The 6,000-nt window shown below is 53.3% G+C and overlaps 1 protein-coding gene across 1 annotated transcript in view; it reads right to left on the reverse strand.

The window, feature by feature from the left end:
• THSD4 (thrombospondin type 1 domain containing 4) overlaps positions 1-4,780 on the reverse strand; it is a 551,036-nt gene extending 546,256 nt beyond the window's left edge. Inside the window, exon 1 of the mRNA XM_023654473.2 lies at positions 4,642-4,780. The gene's annotated coding sequence lies outside the window, so the exon portion shown is untranslated. The remainder of the gene's footprint in view (positions 1-4,641) is intronic.
• Between the last annotated feature and the right edge of the window lie 1,220 nt (positions 4,781-6,000).

Genomic DNA, 6,000 nt, shown 5'->3' on the forward strand with positions numbered 1-6,000 from the left:
ATCCTGAGCTGGGTACATTCCAAGCCCACCTGGAGCAGGTCATGACGAGCCCCAGCCCACGGCTGGCCCTTCATTTCCCCTGGCAGGAGATTAGATGGGGCGCCCATTAATCACTCATTACTTCTGTCCTCGCTGCTGGCCAGCCCTCGGGCAGCCAGCCAGCTGCCTGGGAGGGTGGGGCAGGCCCGCCTGCTGCCCAGCCCAGGTTGTGGGCTGCCCAGTGCCACCCTTCTGGGGCAAGACACCACGCAGCGTAAGCCTGACTCTCTGTCCTCTGAACCACACCCAAGAGGAGAGGAGCAAAGAGAGGATACTGCCAGAGAGAAAACCATGTGAGTGATCAGCTCAGGCAAGGCCCATCGGAGAAGACAACGCGCACAGTACCTTGCATTGAAAGATCAGGTAAAAAGAAAAAGAGACCATTCTCCCAGGACAACAAACCATCCATAAAGAAAACCACTGCCTACGTGTTTCTTAGTTTCTTCTTTAGGAATCTAAAAGGAAACTGGAGGAGGAGAGTAGAGAGGGGAGAGGATGTTGAACGGATAACTCATTATCATTATTACTGATTAATGATTATTAGTTCATTTGCTGGGTTTGAATATACGGCTGCAATATTCAGCCCATTTCTTACCCCAGGCAACTTGGGGCTCCCAAGCCAACCCAGCCTTATCCTTCTCCCTCAGCACTTGCTCAGGCCCAGAAATAAATTCACAGTGAGCCTGACCAGGGCTAGGCTTACACGCCTTTGTAGGGAGCAGGTGAGGAGCATGCTCCCAGGACTGAACTGAAGACCCCTTTGACCAAAAGAGTGCTCTCCCCTTGGCCTGGGCCACAGTGCTCCAATGCTCACTCCTTGGAATCAAGGTCAAGGCCTCTGTTGACAAGGACATGCTACCTGGGATAAAGTGGCTTATTAACTCACCAGCTGTGACTAGAACCTCACTGTAAAGGCAGCCTAGGGCTGTGGTCCTCAAACCCAAACATGCAGCAGAATCACCAGGGAATCTTACAAATGCCAGTTCCCAGGCCCTGACTCCACCATGGAATCTGGTATTTTCCCCACCAGATCCTCGCTCTGATTCAGATGTTCCGAAGACAACACTTTCAGGAAATATTGACACAGTGGAAAGAGCACCAGACTTAGAGAGCCAGGTTCTAAGCTTAAGTTCAAAACCCGAGTTGACCTCAGGCAAGGAAGCCGGAGTTTTCTTCCTTGTAAGATGCAGATGATAATGTCTGGTCACAGGTTGCTGGGCGGATTAAAGCACCAAGTACAGCACATACCAGTGCTCCATGAACGTGACCTGAATGAGTTCCTCGGGCCAGCAGGGCTCTAGAAACCAGAGAAGTCAGTTTTGATAGGTTGGGGAAAGAAAAGAGGGTAAGCCAGGCCCAGAAGATGAGGGGGGCCCAGCCTCGTGCACAGGTCCCACAGAGGAGGAGTGAAGAGCGGGCATCCTGAAAGGGGTCAAGAGTCAGCGACGCAGCCTCCAGCCAGAGCCTCCCACTGAAGCCCCCCTTTCCAGTGTCAGCCTGTGTCAGGCATTAGCTCCCATTTCTAATTCATTATTTTCACAGAGAAGACAATCAATAAACACACACGAAACCTTTATATCCACACATATGTAAACAGATATCACAATTCTACACACACAAAAAAGGAAAGATAAAAATGGGGAAAATGAGAGAAGAGGAGAAAGAAGGGAAAAGCGAGATGGCAGGTCAAACCCGGTTGCATTTTCAAGTTTGCTGGATCTGGTAAGGAGCTCACACTGGGCTACACAGCCTGGGACAGGCCCCAGGAGGAGAGGCGAAGGGGCTGCCCTGGAGACACTTCAGGTTGGCTGGGGAGATGAGGCTCACCCATTAGGACATGTCGAGGCTGAAGAGACTACAGGGGAACACATAAGATGGGTTCGGGGAAGGGAGAGACGGGTGAGCACAAGAAGGGCTGAGACACACTTCTGCCAAAATTTAGATTAGTAGAGGGGAGATGTGAATTTCTGAGCTGAGGGTAGGGCCCAGATAAAGACAAGACCCAGATAAAGAGACTTGGTGTGTGCAGTGAAGGGTTTCAAGGAGAAAAGAGTTGGGCTGCTCTTGGAACATAAAGTAGACTCAAATTAAGACAAGTTTCAAATGCCCAGATGAAGAATGACCTTGATTCAACCACATCCATACCAGGACTTTCATATCTCCAGGTCTTTGCTCAAGTACTTCGCTCTGCCTGGCATGCCCTCCCTTGTTCTAGCCTTTCCCACCTCTTGAACTCCTCTTCATGCTTCAAAGCCCCACTGTAACTTTCCTAGCTCCTCCCATGCAGAAAAAATTACTCCCTCATCTGTGTCTCCTTGATGTTTTCCACATCCCCAATGTTTTTCATTGTTTTGTGGTTATTTCTTTACATCTGTTTCTCTCCCAGGTGTCTATTTATCATCTCTAGCCTGACAACAAATGGGGGGCAGAGATATTGTCTTGTTCTTAGTGTAAGCCCCAGCACATAGTAACAGTCCCTGGCACAAAGCAGATGCCCAAAAACATGGGTTGGAGAAGAATTAAATAGAAGTGAAGACTGGGGAGCCACTGTGATTTCTTGAGAGGAATGATGTGGTGAAATCAGAATTTCAGGAATATTAATCTGTCAGCATGAAAGAAGATGGATTAAAATGAAGAAAGCGACTCATGTCCGGGAGTCAAGAGGGGAGATTATTACTGTAATGTGGACATGGTTTAAAGAGCAGGCACAGGGAATGGAGACAGGAAAATAATTCCCTGCGATATCACAGAAGAATGTGGAAGGGACTTGGGAATGAATGAGCCATCAATGTGGGGGGTGGGATGGGTGAGCCGGGGGCACTCAAACATGGAGACTCCCAGCCAAATGGGAGAAAGGTGATGCCATGGAGAGAAACATGGGGGACCGAGAAGAACAGGGGCAACAGCCAGCCTCTCTTTAGGATAACTGATAGCAATCACAATAAGCATTTCTAGGGGAAAGCAAAAACAAAAACAAACCTCCAAGTCAAAATATAAACCCCTGATGTTACTCTCAAACTCTGGGCTGTATTTTATTTCATTTATTTTTTCCTAACAGCCAGCTAGAAATATTTCTTCACGGCAGGGGAGATGGAAATGAAGATAAGATCCACCTGGTGCCCTGCTCCATGCTGGGCATGGAGGAGACAACACAAGCTCAAAGGACCAGCCCTCCCTACAAGCGGCCAGCCAGCTGGGTGCTTATTCAGTAGCGTCTCCCTTATCCTCATCACCTGAACTCATTTCCCAGGCCAGGCCCTCCGGGAAACCCCTGCTCCAGCCCTGCAGAGGTTTATAGGAAAGTCCCAGGGTTCCCATGTGCTTCCTTGCATTAATTCCAGGGCTAGGATTTTGTTTTCTAAAGGAATTCAACTATGGTGCCAACAAAAATCTATAGGAATTAAGCAATACTATATTTAAATCAATTTTTTTAAATGTTTGCTTCCTTGTATATTGAAACCAGGTAAGATCCTCTTAAACTCAACCACTTCTTCACCTTTATCAAAAACATGCAGGTTATGCAGGTTTTAAGGGCTGTGTGATCTCTGAAAACTCTTTCAACTATTCTGTGCCCGGGTGCCTTCAGCTGTGAAACGACAGGTGGACAAGACGACTCCATAGACCTCTCTTGGGTCTCTATTTCTCTTATTCCAAATTCCAATATGATGACTTCAGGTACCCAGGTACAAGGCTTCAGGTGCACTCACTGCCTGCAAAGGGGCGAAGGGGTGCGCGGTGGGGGTCACAAAGGAGACGGAAGAGCCTCAAGCGGGCACATTTAATAGGCAGTAGTGGAGGCTGGGGGGCGCGGGGCCGGGTGTAGACTGCTTAGGAAACACCAGCCCTACAAATTCCAGATGCTAAGTCGGCCCGAGAACGCCCTGAATGCCCTTCCCAAGTTAGGGCTGATGTTACTTCAAAGAAACAAATGGTAACTTCCGTATCTCTAAAGCTCCAAGGTGAGCTAGTTCTGTAAAAGCTAATTCTTTCAGCGCGCCAAGAGACTGCAGGTACTGGGACTGCACTTGAGGAAGTGTCCAGAGTTGGCGGAAACAGCCCATCCACTCCCTCTCCCAGAGGCGCGGGGTTGCAGCGGCTTAGCTGAGACACACACAGATTGGAGGCTTTCTAGAAAACGGCGTGGCCAGGCCCCGGGCTGGGGCTCCTTCGCACCGACTGAGGCTGGACCAGCGCTCTAGCCCCAAGCAGGACGTAGGCGAGGCTGGGATGGGGGCGCACAGGCTGGGTGTGCACTCTCCGGTCCCCTTGGTCTCGACCCAGCGGGCGCGGGCCCCGACTCGGGGACGGCCCAGGTGGACTGTCCCTAGACTTTCCGAGTTGGCGGGGTGAGCACTGGCGCCGGGACAGAGCAAATCCCCCAGGAAGGGAAGAGGAGGAGAGAAGAAGGCGCACCGTCGGCACAGACCAGGCGCGCGCGGGCTCCCGGAGCCCGGTGCGGGCACAGCCCCCGGCGCCCCGGACACACCCACCGCGCCCCGCCGCCCGCGCCAGCCCGCCCTGCGGTCCAGAGAGCCCCGAAGGCGGGCAGCGGCCAGGCCGGGTCGCGGGTGGCGCGCAGAGGTCGCGGGCGGCTCTGCTCACCTGGCGGTCCGCGTCCCGGAGCGGCCGGTGGCCGCCTCGCCTCGCCCCCGCGTGGTTCCCGGCGCCGGGCAGCCCCGAGCCCGCCGCATGGACGGCCGCCGCCGCCGCCCCGCGCCCGCCCTGAACGGGCTCCCGCTGCGCCCCGGTTCCGCGTCGGGCTGCGCGGGCGGCCAGCGGCTCGGGCGCGCGCGGAGAACGCTGGCTCGGAGTTTGCGATCCGAGCGCCGGGATCCGCGCTCCCTCGGTCCCTCCTCCCTCCCCCACTCGCGGCCTCCTGCTGTCATCTGGAGCCGCTCCTGCCGCCCCCTGGCGGCCGCCTCGGGAAGGACCGGCCCCCCCGACCCACCCCCGCGACCCCAGAGGGGCCCCTTAGAACCATAAACGAGACTGATCCTTGGGTACCGAGATAACAGACATCATCCCGTAGAGGGGAAGACAGTCTAGACCAAGGCAACGAGGGCAGGAGGGTGGTGAGAGTGAAAGGAAGAGTGGTCCAGGCTGGCCGGGCCCGGCCGAGGGGAGAAGGGGTGAGACCAGGAGGTAAGCTAGGGTCAGCTGGTGGAAGGATTGAATTCCGCGTTAATCTGATCCTGAGGTTTGTGGGAGCCATGGGAGGATCGAAGCGCAGGAGAGACGTGGGCATCCTTGCGTTTTGGAACAGCCATTCTGGCTGCATCGGGAATGGGCTGAGGCTGAAACAAGGAGCAAGCAAGGAAACTTTTGCTGTAAACCAGAGCAGAGAAGGCGGTGACTGTAAGGACAGGGGAGGAGCCCTCGTCTAGGGGGCACACACAGTCACCCTCACTTGCGTACTCACACACAAGATAGACTCACTGGGCTCCTTCTGAAGGCGGGGAAAAGGCCAAGAGGCCCCTGAATTCTAACTTGGGTTAGCATGGGGGCGAGAGAAAACACACTCCCTGACAGCCAGAGCCGTCCAGCCTTGCTTCTTGTCTTACTCAGGGTAACACTGTGTGCGAACAAAAAAAGCCTGCTGCCAATAATAATAATAAGCATAATTAATAATAAAGACCACACTTTGATCTGTATATCCAAGGCCTTCTTTTCACTAATTGGGAAATACTGTCCCAAGAAGGGCATGACCCAAGTTACACAGCTAATTAATGGCAGGAGAAGTAGGAGAGGCCAGTTTCTTGACTCCTAATGCGGTGCCACATTCTTTAAATTCAAGAGAGGTGGGAAATAGAGCGACTGTGAGAAAATATCCCTCCTCCCCTGGGAGGGGTGCTGGGGGGTGACCAACATTGGAAGAAGCTGTCCAGACCCAGGTATTCTCGTACCTGTGAGTCAGCCTGTTTGTTTATAACTACCTCTGAAGCCGGCCTGCGGGAGCTGTTT

This window comes from Equus caballus, chromosome 1 (assembly GCF_041296265.1).
Source record: "Equus caballus isolate H_3958 breed thoroughbred chromosome 1, TB-T2T, whole genome shotgun sequence".
Taxonomy (NCBI): Eukaryota; Metazoa; Chordata; class Mammalia; order Perissodactyla; family Equidae; genus Equus; species Equus caballus.